Source organism: Pygoscelis adeliae, unplaced genomic scaffold, assembly GCF_000699105.1.
Source record: "Pygoscelis adeliae isolate BGI_AS28 unplaced genomic scaffold, ASM69910v1 Scaffold73, whole genome shotgun sequence".
Lineage (NCBI taxonomy): Eukaryota > Metazoa > Chordata > Aves > Sphenisciformes > Spheniscidae > Pygoscelis > Pygoscelis adeliae.
The window spans coordinates 27,249-45,939 of NW_008824470.1; positions in this window are offsets into that span (position 1 = coordinate 27,249).

Consider the following 18,691-nt stretch of genomic DNA (forward strand, 5'->3'; position numbering starts at 1 on the left):
CACCCTCACAGTAAAAAGCTTTTTCCTGATGTTCAGGAGGAACCTCCTGTGTTTCAGTTTGTGCCCATTGCCTCTTGTCCTGTCACTGGGCACCACTGGAAATAGCCTCCACCTTCTTTACACCTTGCCTTCAGGTACTTGTACACAGTGATGAGATCCCCCTTGAGCCTTTTCTTCTCCAAGCTAAACAGTCCCAGCTCACTCAGCCTTTCCTCATATGAGAGATGCTCCAGTCCCATAATGATCTTTGTGTGAACCGAACTCTCTCCAGGATTTCCATGTCTCCTTGTACTGGGGAGCCCAGAACTTGACACAGTACTCTAGGTGTGGCCTCACCAGTGCTGAGGAGAGGGGAAGGATCACCTCCTTTGACCTGCTGGCAACACTCCTCCTAATGCAGCCCAGGACACCGTTAATTTTTAAAACTGCTTTAACAAAATTATTATTTTCTAATAATAAGCATAATATTAGAGAGCTCCCAGAAGCTCAGAGAAAAGTCTGGTCACCTATCTGGCTTTATTCTTACTACATACATAGATACATTACAGAACATTGTCTGCCTGTTACTTCCTCCTTTCTTCTTCACCCTTTTCCTCTCTACATTTAATTCCTTCCCAATATTCATTCTTCAGAAAAAGTTAAAATAATGAAGAGCATAAGACAACAATTCTACCCCTGGCTGCACAATTAAAAGTCAGTGGCTTATTCACTTATGCCTATTTACAGGCAGCAAATTATGTCCCACCTTACTCCATCTAAAATTGTTTATCCTTAATGTTTTCTAAAAGCCCTAGAAAAGAAATTACATCTCTTTTGCTTCCAGTTCAGTTCAAAATTGTAATTTAATCTCTGGTTTAAGGAACAAAAGATACACTAATAAATTTCTGTCCATCAGTGGTGGAGCTACCAATACATTTTTTAGCTACCAGTACTTTTTTTAGCTACCAGTACAAGTGGACTGCAAAATAGTCTTGATAAACTGGGGAAGCAATAAGATGAAAAACATGTAAAGAAGTAAATGCAAGAAGGAATGAATTGTACCTACACAGAAAGGAAAATAACTAATCAACAACTTTTTGAAGAGGAGGTTCTATTGGTTAGAGTGATCAAATCAAAGGACATGTCTTCCAAAGTAGGTACAAGCAGACCAAGGCTGTTCATTCTCCAGCAGGCCACGTAAAACAAGCTCCAACCACAAAACCATGGAGGTTACTCTGGGTACAAAGCACAGTGGCCAAGAAAATTTGACCTGCACGAAGCTTGCTCTTTCTGCAAGGCTAACATGGTTACATTGTTTCCAGAACAGTTCAGAGCACAGAGAGAGGAATTCAGCTGTGTTTGCATTCATCCATGAAGATACAACCAAAAATGCTAAAAGCTAATTTTAATGACCTCTAGCAGTAATATCATATATCACCCACCTAATCAAGCATGCAAGCTGCCTCTGAAAGTGCCTATCTCTTCCCTACTAACGATAAAGCTTTCAAACCTGGGTGCTTTGAGTTGCACCTGAATTAGATGTCCACAGAACAGTGAAGTGAAAGTCCTCTTTAAAAGGGCTTCATTTTCACAAGTGTCTCCCTTCATTCTCCCCTGGCCCTGCAAAGCCAGAGTATGAGAACACACTTTCATGAGCAGCAGAGCAGGAGCATAGAAGGTATCTCTGGGTGAAGAGCTCTTAATGCCTGAACACTGAACCGAACACTACCTTCAAGGTGAGAGAAGAGAACAAGGCAGCTGGGTATTACAAAACACTTCCACACACTAACAGAAACTGGTAGACTGCTGAGGAGGCTGTGAAAGGTATGTTGTTGGAAGCTTTGAAAAAAAATTTAGCTCAGATGTGCCCTAAGCTTCTGGCCAAGGTATTTCCAATAGCTTGTTATGGGCTTACTTGAGAACATCATACGGTGACTCAAAAAAGCAACCATCCAGTCATGATGGGCATTCATAGGAGATCACGTATTTTCATATGGGCACAAGGATTGGTTGTTTATGTTGTTCTTGTAAGCTGTACCAGTTGGTGAGGTAAATATCAGGAATACTTTATTTACAGTTGAATTTCTTTTAAAGTGAAGATGTACTAGATGACTTCTTGTGGCCCCTCCCCACCCTATGTTTTGTAATTTTTGTTCAAAACCAGGAGGAGTTTTATCTCAGGACTAAAAGTAATCTCCTCTGTATGCATCAATAAGGTCTAGGTGACCTGCCAAAGTTCAAGATCGGTAAGGTTATTGTGGTAAGAATAGAAACAGACGGCAGAGTCAGGTATTTTCCATACACTTTCATGTGCTTCACAGTTCAAAGCCTTTAGTCATCTCTTCCAGTGTTAACCTCTCATGTTTTTTGTTTCTCCTTAGGTACTTTCCATGATCATATCAGACTTCAGCATCTTGCCTGTTTTGTTGCATTGTTTCTTTCTCGTATCAGCAAACACCCAGTTGAAACCAGTATCAGTAACATGTCTTCATTTGTTATTTCAAATTCCTGTATGGATTACTTTGCTTTTATTTTGGAGGAAGACATGCATTCAATTTTGAAAATTATATTACCTAAGAAACTGACTTTCATAAAAGAAATCCACCAGGAATTGTACAACAACCTTAAACAAATTACAACAGTTGAAACTTAGTGTTTAAACCAGAGTCAAACCACCATTATAAAAATTAATTTTAAATATTTTAATAAGAATTTTTAGTATAGAAATGCTTTTAAATATATAATTTATTAACCTATGTCACAGACAGGTGTGAAACAACAGTGACCTATAGAATAAGAAGACCCTTAAAGAGATTGAGGAACTGAATATTTCATATGCAGACCAAAATGTTTCTGGCAATAGGAAAAAAGTCCTATAAAAGACAAAAAAAATCCTTAACACATTAATGATTTCAACCATAAATAGAGAGGGCACTAACTTCTTCATTCAAAACCTGGAATCCTTTTAGCTGCAAGGATACCAGGACTTTTATTTGCTGATAATGCTGCCTTTTTTTTAAGATCTGAAGAAAGTAGGTGATACTTACATGCTTTTGTCATGCTAGAAGCAGAAAGAAATCACCTCTGGAAAGAAGTTCAGAAGAAAATGTGTTTATATATGAATATATGTGCTACAGCTGTAATTACACAGAAGTGTACATACATACTACAAGTGATTAAGTTTGTATATGCTTGATGTTGCCTTGTGTTAAGTTTATGTACCAGTAAAAAGGACAGCAAGAGATATCTATGATTTGTAAGCAAACTATTTGGCAAAGACATGCCTCGTCACTTTTGTCAAGAAAGCTTTGAGATTTATACTTTTGAGATTTAGAGCTTGTTATTGTCACTGATCATTTTTTCCAATACAACACTTGAGTGCTGATCAGGTTCTGCAGTCTGTTCTACACAGCAGCTGAATATATTTCCTACCACCAAGGCTCCTGCCCATGTCAGGGTCATGCACATAACAGTCCTGCAGCCTCCAGAGAATCCTTGTATCTGGGCTGATGTGCAGCACCACAAATTCATCATTCTGCTGTTCCTATAAATGATTTAACTTGTGCAAGAACCATGCCTACCTATGAATAAATCTGTTTTTTTGAGTTGAAAAGCAAGTTAAATATTCAAAATATTCCCTGGGAGACCAACTCAATGAGACAATACATAAGGGAGGGAAGGCATTAAAAAGAAAAAACAACCCTCCACTGCCTTTTTTTTTAAGAAGTAAAAGCAGAAGTGTCTTAATATCCAGCCACAAATCTTTGGAGTCTTGACAACTAAGAAGCACAGGAACCTGGAAACCTTGTACATCCAAAAACCTGGCAAGTTTTTACCCAGTGCCGATACCAGGTGGTGCAGGAGCTCCAAGCCTCAGGCAGGCAGGTGAACAAACTGCCAGAAAGCAGGCTAAAGTTATTAAGTTCAGGGGCAACTGAAGCATTGTATGGCATTCTAATTCACATTCTACATGCTGATTTTAAAATATCCCAATGGTTTTATGTGGCATTGCTAATTTTATCTGGCATTGCTAATGTTCTCTTAGGCTTAAAAACACTTGTTTGTCTGTTTTCTTTGATAGGACTAGATTAACTAAAAAATTTTTTACACATGTCAAACAAGTTTGACATCTTCCAACATTTTCTACAAATAGGGGTTCTAATTAAAAGAACACCTACAGAAACCAAATGAGAGAACTCTGTAACTTTGGGTGTATTACACAAAATACCCTGCTTTAAGTCAACAGCAACACAAATACAGATCATTTTACAAGCTTAAAAGAAAACATAGATCTCATTAGCAGAAAAATGTATTTATATTGAGAAGAAAAATCTAAAAGGTTCCTTTGCATCTTGTTCAAAAGACTCTATAACTGCTGTTCTGAAATATACAAATAAGGCACATTTTACCACTCGCATCATGATTAAACTTTGACAGTCAACACCAAAGGGAAGTCACACCTGCTGAAGATATGCTAATATCCTTCACACATAGCAGAGAGGATTAGGGGTGAGCAAATTTCAGTCCAAGTATTCTGAGCTGTTGATGAGTCCTCATTCATGTTGCAATAAAGCAACATGAAGATCAGAGTTTGGTACCTAAACACACTGAAATTGGACAAAAGAGAGAAATAAAAGTTCTAAGATGAGGGATCATCTTTCCTTAATTGCAGGAAAGATAGGCTAATCCCAAATGGACATAAAGAAAAATCTTTCAAAGTAAGTGTTTGATATTGCTTTATTTTCCTATGATTGCTATTCAAGAATCATATTTACACTATCTTCAGAGATCCTACAGATAAACCAAAATTCTGAGAGGCCTCAAGTCAAGGAAAAGGGAAGGTGGTTACAAAAAAGACTAAGTGTGAGTTTTAAACTGTTCTGTGTTTCTTGGGATCTGGACTTAAATAACATATCTCTCAAAAATTAAAAAACATGACAATATTTTAAATATCACAGTGTTTACTATCTGATAATGCTTGCTTTACTGTTTGTTTTAATGTGCAAGTATTTGCTTGAATTTTATCAAATTCAATATAACTCACCAAAGATTTCTTTTGAAAACCTTGAAGGAATATATCTAAATTAAACAATGTTGGCATGCTGTACTGTAAATAACTACATATACAGTAGTATAGTGATCTTTAAACTAGATCACCCTGGAATTTGGAGCAATGAATGAAGCAAAGTGTTTATTAAGGAATTTTTAATAACAGAAATCTGATAACAACAACATAGCTCCCATTACTTTTTACTACACAGGTATATTGACATATGCATTTACCCTTCACATAGGAATTACAAAATTTTCCCAAAACAGTGACTTTCTGAAAGCAACACTGGTGCCAAATTAAGAAATTCTTCCAAAATAACCAAATTAATTTCGATTTTTGTCTTGACCATTATCAAAATAACAATTGCTGTATGAAGTTACGGGCCTATTTAATAACAGATACTGGTACTGTCTTTTATATTGCCTGCATCTTAGAGCTCATTCATTCCTGCATATGGTGACAGTTGTAGCTCTTGAAGTAAAAGTACTGAAGAAATCTAGATTATGTTCTAAAATAATCTCCAGTGTAGGCTGCTTCTTGCTCTAAGACACATAATATGCTACAGTCCACAACTGAACTTTAAATGATAAATGGAATCACAAGAATTAGTAGTCCAAAACTCCCTATATTTAAAAAAAATACTGTTATTTACTTGTACAAAGTAGATGATACAAAATTTTAACCTATTCTCACTCTGTATGTATGCTTATTTTTTTAGATACTTTTTTCTTTCTGTTAAGGGAACATCTACACTGCCACATACATACTAACAATACATATGCATTTTATGTGAATTACAATATAGAGAATCCTTATCGAAAATTCTCTGTACTTTTACTTCAGGACATAAAGAAAAAGAAGGCGAAATCCACAGGATTGATCTACTTACCTCAGTAAGAAAATCAGGAAAATAAGAAAACAATAATGAGGAAAATAAATTAGGAGTCTCAGCCACTTTCCCCAAAAAATGAGAAATATATGGTATTGACAAGGACACAGCAAAAATGAACAGAGTTAGATAATCTTAACACTAGTACCACTTCCATTGTAAAAAACCCTAAACATTCCATAGTATGCCTTGAGGTCTGGGCCTTTTTTTCATAAAGAAGAGCAACAACAATATGGGAAAGGTATTAAGGACTTTCAGAGACAGAGACTTATGCAGCCTTACAGTGGGGTTTGTGAGAGAGCTGGAAGGGATGACAATATGTGGGGTATTCTGCTTCTGACCGTTAGAAACAGTAAATTAACATTTGGAGTCTGCCTGTTGAGAGGAGGAATGGAAAAAGGTATTGTGTAGCAATAGGTCTTTATATTAATTATTTTCTCCCAGCCCTGTCAAACAGCTTTTCTACACATACAGCAGTATTTAACAACTTCAACTGACAATACTTTTAAAAAATGGCTATGTTCTGTGTTGAAAAACAGTTTAAAAGTAACATAACTTTTGACAGTGGAACCCTTAATAGAGAAGCCTATTAAATGGTTGTTCTTTTACCTAGATTATATTTAGGGATAGCTCTCATAATTTTTCTGATCTGCTGTCAAAACTTCAAGGAGATGATTCTTGAATTTTTACTAAAAATCAACTATGGCAGCCTTTCTCAAAATACTTCACTAACCAGTGATTTCTGAATATGGCATTTGCAAAGCATGCAAATTAAGTAATTTTTTTATTAAATAAACACAAATAAATATGGAGTAACCAAATCATGAGTCCACTCAACACTCACTCAGAAAAGGATTTTTAGCAACTTCCAGATGGAGCCCTTATCACTTTCGAAGGTAAGAGCCCCAAGAGGGTAATAAGGCTCTAAAATCCTTCAGAAAAACTGATATGAGCAAAGATTGTTATTTCCGAAATATATAGGGATAGCAAAGACTTCTGAACTTTAACTTCAGAAAAGCAAATAATCAGTACTGAAAGTCGGAATAACTATCAGGTCTCATGACACATAACTACGGCATGTTGCTTCTCTCCTTACCACCACTGCACTTCCTCGATCTCTGACAATGCAAAGAGCATATACCCAACCTTTGGAAGGCAATGTAGTGTTGAGGGGCAGGGGACAGGAAGAGGATAAGCCAAGGAGTGCAGCATGTCACTGGCCTCTTTATCCTTCCTCCCGCCCCTTCCCCCATGTCCGTCTTCATCCTTTCTTGCTCCCATTGTCAGAAGTCTACGGCAAAAAAAAAAAAAACAACCCTTGCTGTTTTACTGGGGTGAGAGATCTTCACTAAGCTACTTAAAGAAGAGAGTGCATGAGAGAAGTGACTTATTGCCGTGCCTGAGCCCGTGCTGTCTAGGCAAAATGCTGCAGTCACTGCTATCAAAAATGCGAAACCCCTGCAGTCTGTGTTTTTTCTTCCTCCAGCTAGGCAATTCTCTGCTTTGCTTATTCCATAAACTAATCAGGCACAAACTTTCCTGCCTTGGCATTCTGTAGCAATTGCAAAAGCAACTCTTAGGCTCATTTCCCCAAGCTGTTATTTTTCAGCTATCACGGTTTACAGACAGATGGCAACATAGGAAGACATACTAAGCACAAATTACTCCAGTCAGACCATGTTGGCCGGTCATCTTTGTACATCTTTGCATGGTCAGCTGACCTTCCGAAAGCTTCCAGAATTTCTTTTGCTTTCAGGCATAAGTGGAACTGACTTAAAGCAATTTTCAGTGCTGTTGACACAGTGGCACCTGAGTGGACAGTCTGCTAGCCGAGAAAATACGAAATGGGATTACCTCAGCATGTATTAGTACTTCACTGACCACTAACACTCATGCTGTAAGGGGATTGTTAACACTGTTGGGACAGGACTATGAAGCTGCGATTAGTCAATAGGCCACGTATTAAGTGGTTAATGGACTAGTGTACAGTACAGGTTACTAATGTTCATTACAGTAAGTCCTTTAAAAAAAAAATTGGCCACTGCACACAGACATATCCTTGAAAATTACTTTTTCAACACCCTGGCATGAAAGTTACATTTTGCAACAAGATCATTCGTATAAATATAAGAAGTTATTAAACTGCATCCAGCTGAAGTTTTTGGCAAGAAAATCTCTTTCAGAAACAAAAGCATAGTTATTTGCTCACATAGTGCTGATTTTTTGTGTCTATACTTGCCTTGTTGTTACCACTTTCTTTTTTTTCTTTTATTACCAGGCTAGCATTTGAAGATACCTACATATTTACCTCCTCATTTTTAAGATAACCACTTAATAACATAGACACACCCCAGACAGTTAGAAACTAGGAAAATGGCCAATTTATCCGAAATGTTCATGGCTTACAGCTTAGAGACACCATAAAATGACACATACAAAAATATTTTCTGTGCATGTGGTACTGACTATATCAAATAAATGCAAAGTTAATGACACTAAAATGTCTGATTGAGTCACCTTATTTGTTCCTCTAACTTCATGAGGTTTCTCAGTCAAGGTGATTGAATATGACATATCTCATCTACATTTCATACAACAAGTTACCTGAATGAACATAAAGGATTTTTTTTTTTCAGAAACACTTTTCAGAAAATTGCTAAAGACAAAGACATGAGGCTCCAGCTGGAGTCAGAGGGCATTGCAGCTTCTCAGAACCTGTGAGAATCAAGTCCCAGACAGTGCCACAATGGGCAAGTGCCACTAATTGGCCTTAGTGGTCCTGACCAACAGTCACCTGGGATCACCTCCCCTCCAACCAAAGGCCCCAAGAGCTCTATTTAAGCTCAGGCCTGGGCAGCCATTCCTACCTGAACTATGTTGTCCTGTCCTGTGGATGGACCTTGCTGTCTCCTTGTCTCTAGTCCTGCCTCTGGCCTCAACTCCTGTCTGGACTCACTGGATGGACCCTGGACCTGATTCATCCCCATGTCTTGTCTGGAACTGCTGACAGCCCCTATGTTGAAGTACCCCAGATTCCTGTGTGTTTAGATGCAGCAGGACTGACCTCTGGTCAGGGACGGTACTACTGCCTGTGTTGTGGGCATCCTCAGCACCTGTTTTGTCCCCCAGCTTGTTGAGTAGCCCTGCTTTTGCTACCTGGTGACACTGACTATGTGAAATGGAGCCACAGTACTATGAAGTGTGAGTTTTCTCTTCTGTCATCTCTCAGAGTAAGCTGCCTTGTAAAGGCGGAAAGGAGAATACCAGGAAAAAAAGGGGAGTGCAAAGAGCACATCAAACATTGCTTCAAGCAAGACTGAAATTCATGTGTGCCAGAAACTGTTATTAGCAGTAAAAAACGACACCAACTCAATACAGGAGGCTTAATACAAGAACAATTTGCTTTACAATCACATTTACCAGGATCTAGGCAGAAGATGCTTGAGGAATGAGTCTCTTGCACCACAAAATAACTGTGGTTTCAGGATTCAGAAGAAACGGCCCAAACATGTACAGAGAAGTACAAGTACCTGTAACCCTTAAGCACCTAAAATTCTTTTCTCCCTCGCCTGTTGTAAGTTGGTTCTTGGGCTTTCAAGAGAGTTGTTTCCCCCTCTTCATTTCCATACAACAGAAAAGGAGCATGTGAGGAGAAAACAGAAAATGAGCAAAAGTTTTTGCTACCAAATTTAAAGAAATCAGTATTTTAGCATATAGCCCACTTATACAAGATGACAAAGTATTTCTGAAAATGGTGTTCCATATAGAAGACACAATTTTTTAAAACATAGGGACAGATTCAGAAATGGGAGTACAAGCACATGGAAGTACTGCTAGCAAGAAGAGGCCACAGTAACGAACTGTTATATCAGCTAACATTGATAATACTATCTTCAGAGTCATCAGGTAAAGTTTCTAATATAATCAAAGTACAAAATAATGAAAGCACAAATAAGAGACAGATGTTCTCTGGCATACTGTTTAACTCTGTGATGGAAACATAAAAGCTCAGAAAAGAGGCAAGTTGAAAACTATCTTAGGCATGCCTGAAGGCACAGAAGGCAAACACCCTGTGCTAATCCTTTGAAGGATGATTCCAGCAGCCCTTTCACCTAGAAATTCAACAGGATAATAAAAAGACTGAATAATTCCAACCGGTAGCTATTCAAAACACCCTGATTAGAAAGATTTTTTTTTTTAATTTTATTTTAAATTAACTTTGGTCTCCCTAGCACATATCCACAAAGCAGAAGCAAACAGAATGGAAATGCTAGGCATCTAGCTCAGAGATGATTTCTTAAAGCCAGTTTGTTGTATTTACTCATTGTTGCAGTTTTGCTCAAGATCTTCATGCCTCAGATGTGCTTCGCGCTGTTTTGACACAGGCCAACATGCCAGAAAATTTCCCTGGCGATCACTGGAAGACTTTCTGCTAGACTCCTATGTTATCCTACTCCAAGCCAAGATTACACAGAAGTACATTTTTATTATTTGACATCTCTTAAAAAATGAATTGGGATACTATGCTCTGCATTAGTAGTCTAGAACAACAATTACACAAATAATGGAAAATTAAGGCATGGAATGCCTATTTGTTAGGTACTTTCAAATCACTCATAACTTAAGTCAAGTTAAATTTGCAGTCAATAAATTACCTCTTTAAAAGATGTGAAAACGATGGCACTTCATACTGAGAAGTCTGTTCAGTTCACGTCCTGTCTGGGTTTTCCCCATGCTTTAAAGACTTAAGTCTTCTTGCATAACTTACACCTGAGATTGCAGCAGAATATCCTTTCTAAAGGATTTACTCAAATTCAAATCTTCATCTGACTCTTATTTAAGAGGTGCTTTTGATCTTTCTCTACAAACCATTAGCTACCCTCAAGAGTCAAGTAAAGTAAATGTCCCTTTGACAGGTCAGTGCCATTTCCTATACTTGATTAGCAAGGCAGGAGCTGTGTAAGGAGTAAAGTGAAAAACATTGGCTTGAGTCTATCAGGGTAAAATGTGAAACTCTTCCATACCATTATTATATTTCATCTCAAATGTATAAACTGGCAACTAAATATTTTAAAAAAAAAAAAAGAAAAAAAGTGGGGTTTAAATTTGCAGATTGCTATTGGTTCTTAATTCAAAAGTGGGGTTTATATTTGCAGATTGCTATCGGTTCTTAATTCAGATCACTTCTGGATGACAGTGAGCCTGAACCCCAACTCTATCTTTGCAGGATCCAAAAAACTCACTGTTGCGAGCTTATTCCATCAGCAGTCAACAAAGTTGTTCAAGGAGTGAGAAAACCTGAATATTTGCTTGCTTCTCTGGGAGGTTATAGCTAAATTTTACTGGAGTACTAATACATTGGCATAATATATAGGCAAATGTCTCCTAGTATGAACACAGTTCCATGAATTCAGGCAAAACTCAGATTTACTCAAGATATTATTCAAAGCAAATTAACAGACAACAATAAAGTGCCTTTTTTTTTAATGCTCTACTACATTAATAGTAAAGCTTTCTATTAATAAAATTACATCTACCAGAGATGATATTTCTCTACATCCTTGAAAGGTTGACACAAGTCTGTAGTGTTGACATGCTGTAATGAATGACTTGAGACAAGACACTTCATGTAATGTAAGTATTTTAAATTAATGTCCTCACAGAACTACAGAATAAAGAAGCATTCCAAAATATTATAAAAATGATTTTTCATTTCCTATGGATTTGAGTCCTAAATGCTTTCCAATGATCAAAAACTTCTATAACGTCCTGTCCCTGTCACCATAACTCTAGTATGACTACACCACTCATTCCCCAAATCCCCATGTGACATTATTAGTCAAGAGTTAGTTTTGTGCGGCTGTTACAGTGCTATGACTTGCTGACCGGCCACTCAGCTATCCATTCCTGGTTTGCTTATTACTTGTCTAGTTTTAGATTTAAGATTTTAGACTTTGCTAGGCATAAGTTTCACAGATAAACTGTGGAAATTAAGAGACACAATTATTTAGATATAATTATTTTACTTCAATGGGGATGTAGCTGAATAGTGAGATGTGAAGAGCTGGGGATTGCATTTTTGAGGTATGTTTATTTTTATATAGATTTTCTAGATAATATGTTTCTATTTTTTAAAACATAGAAAAGGATTCAACAGATACTAAGGACAAATTCAATAGTGGGGGACAATCTGCAAGACAATCTTCAGACTGTGAAGCTATTTTCTTCCTTTTCCGTATTACAGCATTCTCTGACAATCTGAAAAGCTAGGTGTCTATTTTTAGTCATAGACACTCTTTTCTTCTAGGAATTTCTATTTCACCTTCGTCTGCTGTAAAATTCAAAACTTCTATTCCAGAAGAAAAGTCACTACTTTAAAATTACTTTAATGAAAAATTGAAATAAATAGCTGACGCTTCAAAATTTATGCTATTATTTCCCCTGGGAAAAAAACTTTATACATATAAAATACCCTATTTAAAACTTTTTCTTTTTTTTTCAAAATTGAAGTATTTCACTTTGTTGATGTTTATGCTACTAAAATAGCACAAGCAAATTCCCTTAGGCATATTAGCCAGGTTCAGAGTTAATGCAAATACACAGGCAGCACTACGTTGTGTTATCTGGATATTAAAAGGCATAATAATGTGTCAAAATGATAATATCAAAACTACATGTTTTTTACACTACAGAAGCATTTCAGTAATTTATGTATTTTTTCTTGCTACATTGAGATGTTACAGGGAAATGTTTTAGTTTTATGTAATCACATTTTTCAAGGAGAAATTTTTCTTCCATATGAGTTCCACCAGAAGAAAATTAAACTCCTTTATATTTCATTATTGGGTCATACCATAGCCTCAGGCATCAAAATGTTTTCTTTGAATGGAAATTGAGCAGAATAATTTCAGTGTACTAAATAATTCAGGGCTCAGTGGTTTGTCTGTGGTATGAGTTTATAAGTTCCACATAACACCAAGAGTAAAATAGATTCCAGCTCATTATATGTAACAAGCAGGCGCTAATGGGTAAATTTCTTGCTATACTTTTAGGGTTTTATTTACTTTAAAATAATATCACTCCATTTAAAATATAAGAGTTTTTAGAGGTTTTTTAGAGTTAAGCTTTGGAATAGCCTTAATTAAGGTTTCTTCACAATATGAATTTACCACTTGCAAGTATGTGTTATGTTAGTAATTTTAATCTCATAATAACATTCCATTTTTCCCAGACAACTATTGCTTTATTCAATGCACACAGCAGCTCGTATTTACTTAACAACAGTTCAGTAGTTTGTGTTACACTCATTGACCCATGCACCCAGAAAATTTTATCTTCACTGCTGATATTAACTAGTTAACATGAAATAAAATAATTAATTTCTTTGTGAGCCTTTCAAATCCTATGCTATTTACTTTAAAAAATATTAATAAATGTGCATACATCTCCATTGGATAAAAAACTGAAACTGTAGAGAGCAAAAATACCGAAGGTGAATTTAGCTCTCCTAACTTTAGGGGTTAGACCAGTTACCTGGTAAGTGCCACTTGGGATGCATGAAACTGGCAACTATGACTCAAAAGCTCAGCACCTTCTGCATAGGCACCTAAAGATCAGGCATTTATTGCCAAGGAATCTGGAATAGCACCAGATCCCTAATCATGGGCAACTGATTCAAGCCCAAGGTATAGACAATGTCTGCACATAAGCCACATTTTTACACTACTGTTCCAGTTAAGTCGTGACCTTGTCAGGATCGTCAAGCAAGCAATTCAACTCATCCCAAATTAGATATCAGCATTTGGTCAGATGAGCGACTCTAAATACCCTTAGTCATACTCGGTCTTCTTTGGTGCAAGCTCCCGTTATAACCAATGCTCACATGTAGACATCCATCTACCTCACAGATACCTATGAGCTGAATCCAACTTAGAAAAATTAGTCAAATGCATCTGATAATTTTTAAGGGTTCAATTTTTCACCATTCCTCTTAGCATAGCACACAAAGCATGGTTCCCCATGTCTTAATCTATAGTTGTTTCAGTAACCACCAAATCAAGAGTCTATGAGGGTCTTAAAGTCTAAGGTTAGGCACATAGCTTGGCTAAATCACCCAGTTTGGGGAGGGCATAAGTAATTAATCCAGTATCACACAGGAATTCTGGCACAGGCAGGGATCAAATCCAATTCCAGTATTGCTTCACCTGAATTCTTTCCTTGTCTACACTTCCTTCCACTTGACTCTTTAATTGTCTACTGAAATTTCTTGCCTCAGCTTATCCATTTTTATAACAAATGAGAAAACGACTGAAAAACAACTAATACACTATAGAAATTTCCCTCCTCCCTTGGGGAGGACGACAAGAAGTAAATTAATGTTAACTTTACAAAGAAACTTGGATAATGAGTACAGAGGATTGATAAAATTTCTGTGCACCATTGTGAGGAACAGAGATGATTCAGAGAACACAAAACCACAACTTTCCCTTGAAACTAAGTATTTCAGAGTATCAGAGCTTTTATGTTAGGATCTTGCTCATCATTTCTGTTCTTTGGGATTAGCAGCACTGCTAAGATCTACAGCACAAAAATCTTCCTCTCTGTTCTCATGACTAATGTCTTTGGTGATGTGCTAGTCATTAGTCACCTTAGTAAATGCAATCTCCTGCTCACTTGCCTGTCTGATTTTCAGCTCACAGCACAGTATATTTAAAATACATCTCTCTCATCCACAGGCCATTCTGTATTTATCTCCCTTTTGTGCTCTATCAATTACCTATTGCCTATTGCTTTTCCTTTCACTCTTATCAGTACACCTTTTTTATATCAGCTTTTCACAGATCTGACTCTTCGAGTAGTTTTGTTCTCATTTCTTGTCACGTCTGCACTACACGGCAGAATGCCTCCCCTTCTGCTTTCTTTCTGCCTTCTTCAAAGCAATCCTTACAAACAAGAGTATCTTTCAACCTCCCTCTATCTTCTTTCAAATCAACATGTAAGTATACGTCTTCCTTAAAGTTCACAGTCTTTCCCTTTGTTCATTATTTATGCACAGCTACATAGCAGTTAACAATGCCAAACTGTAGTCAACCAAATAACTGTACAGTGGTTTTGTTACATTACTTTAAGCAGAGGTTACTGTAGCATTTAATTTACTTATTATTTATTTAAAAAAAAAAAATTAAAACACCAGACCATTAAATTACCTTCACTTAAGAAAAGCAAGCTAAAATTCTATCTCCTCACAAAACATCTTTCTGGAAGAAGTGATGCTCACCAGCTGAAAAAACTAGATATTTCTGTCTTCCTGTAAATGTACACCTATATAGGATACAACATACATAGATACCTCCATTGCACCTTACAAGTAAGGAACACTACCATATCAACAAAAAACTGTCAGCCTACTGCTGCTATCGCCTTTAAACACCCATGAAATCTATTTGTAATCTAGTTTTGCACTATGTAATTTGCTTGAATTTGTTTCCAATGGATGTCCAGACAGCACTCATATAACAAAGCTGTGTCTGTATATTCTTAATCTAATCAGGCCTCAGTCTTAGTGGCAAAAAAGAAAATTACAGTACTAGAGCCACCTGAGAACACACCTCAACTCTTCAAGTGTCTGCTCTCCATTCCTTTGGGACAAAGCCAAATGAGTTAGCCTAGATTAAAATCTCTATAATAAAAATTAGTCAAAACCATAGAGTTTTGAGCTAAACTGATTGTCTCTGCAGTTGGAGCTGACAAACAAAGACCACTCATGATTTAATACAGTTTGACTATGCAGTGACCTAAAGGAGACATGTCCCAGTAGTAAGGAGCATTCTTAGTATTGAAAAGTGGTGTAAGAAGCTGTTGCCTGTCACTTCTCAATGTGTTTGTTGCTGTCTCAGCCCACCTTTTTCCCCGATCCTCTCATTCAATTTTCAGTGCACATGGGACCACAGGAAAGACAGTTCGTATGAATCCCAGGGTTTTAAGGCAAGAGCCAAAAAGTTTTTTCAAATGACATGAAGAAATGAGCATGAAGCTGAGCTTTGGCTTGAGTCAAATGACCAGAATTAAATTTCCATTATTCCTTGTGTTCCTCAGTTTCAAGGGCAGAAAAAAACAGAATAAACTGAACTTTTCCTGTTAAGATTAGAGGGAAATTGTTACAAAATCTACCTTCAAAAGCTCTGGTTGAATCAAGTCTTTTCTCTCAGCAATAAAGCACCAATTTTCCAACTGCATGATGTTGAACATATATGCCAAAAAGCCTGAGAAATTGATGATCTATTGTTTCTGTTATTATCCTCCATAGTCATTTTTTCAAACATTGAGGGAAGGCAGTGTGCACTGTGATTTAGTGATTTGAGTTTTTGAGTTTGTAGAACAGAAATCTGTATGACATTTACTGTGGAGGGAAAAGTCTTCCTGTAATAACACAATAATTTGAGGAATCTATTTGCAGCATTTTAATTACATCCTTTGAGTTCTTTATTAGTTCCTTGTTTTCCTACCACCTATTGGGTAACAGGAGAGCAATGGCATATGTGATACGCTGCAACCTTGTTATCATCCATGTGGGACAGGTTTGTCCCTGTCCCACAGACATTTCTGCTGTGGTTTAATCAGGATGCAGGCCTCCTGGGCTTGCCAGAAACAATACATTCCTCAATTTGATTGCCTGGAAACTGTGTTCTTCATTATCAGTACAGATCATCTTTTCAGCTCTCTTGCAGATGTTGCTTCCTCACCCATAAACATTTCCATTCAAACTTCATTGATACTAATTTTCTTGCTTTTGTCACAAGGCTCTAGAAGAGGCTAAGGAGATCCTTAGACATAAAGGGGAAGACTTGGGCAGAAAAGAGGAAGAAGCTGACAGGAGTTTCTTGCTGAGGTGACCTGGGTTAGCTAAGAAACCCACCAAAGTCAGACAAAGCAAGCTTTGCAGGAAAAATGCCATGGTTCAAAATAAGTTATAAGTTTTGTAAGGAGGACTCTGGACAAATTTAGGCCATTTTCTTAATGTGTTAAATGTTTAAATCATAACTGTCACACCTATTTCCAATATTGAAACGTTTTAAATTGCCATACACAAACTGCCTCTGCCCTAGAAAGAAAAGCTGTATAGTATAGGATGGTTTACAGGCTGAAAGAGTGACTGATATTCAGGGCAGGAGAGAAAAGAAAAGAAGCGGAAAAAAGAAAGAAAAAAAAGAGAAGAAGCTGTAGACGGGTAGCAAAGGAGAATGGCTGGGGGTTTAGTAGAACAGGAGACAGGGCCAATGGGCTAGATACAGGCTGGATGAATGGGATATCAGATAAGTGTTTTAGAGAAGCAAAGGTGTGTCAGGGCTGTTACGCCCTGAGCATGGAAGCATGAGCAGTTGCCGGAAGACCTGCAGAGCATAAATTGTAAGACGTTGTCTGGATGTAGTAAGGGAGGATTCTAGAAAGAACTGAGTGACAAGTTGCTTTTACTGTTCAGGCTTTACTACTCCCTTCAGGGCTTCTGCTAACACTTGTGCCAGACAGTCTCAAGAAGAAGGTTAGCATTATCATTTCAGATACGGGATTCCCTCCATGCTATTCATAAAATTCAAGATGAGTCTGGAGGAAGCATCCTCTGGTATACAAATTTCTTCTTTGTCCAGAGAAGGAAGACATCCCTCACTGACTCCAAAGTGCACAAATGACACAGCAGGCTGGCTTGGTATCTGAAGAAGACAATGGAAACAAGGTCTATACTGTCAGCTTTCAGATCTCACAATTAAGATGTACCATTTTGGGGAGGAAAACGATTTGAATACCAAGTGCCAACTGGATGGATGAGAAGTACATTCTTACAGATTTTGCAGTACCACTCTGGAGCACTAGTCAAGATAACATGAGTTACAGTGCATGAGGCAAACAATACAATGGGGTGTGGAACACGAGAAGAGGCTAGATTATTCTGGTGTGATGTTGGCAACAGGCAGACAGAGGAGTTCATATTGTAAACTACCAGTACTTACGGTCTTATGACTTCAGAAAATTCAGAATTATTCAAAAGCACATTCATATCCTGTAAAAAAATGCATTTACTACAGGCTACAGTTTTTAAATTGTAAGTACCTTCTGATTTTTTGTCATGATGCACTAGAGTCATGAATTCAAATTGTATGTGGCCAACACAAGGGCAGAAAATGCGTCACTCGTAAAATGACTTCAGCTTCTCACAGTCCACGTAACTCCAGACTCAGCTGCAATAAAACACATGAACACAACATTAATGCGACTCACCAAGGGCAAGAGCAGTGGATGTCTTTAGATGGCAAGGAGCCATCGGTGTGTTTAAATGCTTGAGTTGACAGACCTTAGCAGCAGCAGGATCAGCACTGTGCCCAGGTGTGACTGCTTCTTGCCAGTAGCGTCCCTTCAGCACAAAGAAGTCATTCGCATGGTACACTGACCCAGCCTTGGCCCAGCCCCCAGTTTCCGGGTGGACTGAACCGGTCCTGAAGGTATTTCCCCGACCTGGGATAGTTGCAACGCTGGTCTCCTCGATCTAAAACTGCTCCTGAGGCCCAGGTGGTGCGTAAGCGTGGGCAGAGAGCTGGCCTGGGCCCCTGTGGTGACAGGGCCTGGACACCAAGCCCTGCTCGACGCCCCAGCGCAGAGCCGAGCCCCAGGGACCAGCGGTGATAACCGACTTCCCGGGGCCGAACCGCTACAAGTAACGAGTGAAAGGCCCGGTGGGGGACACCTGTCCGCCCCGGCGCGTCCAACCGCCCTCCCAG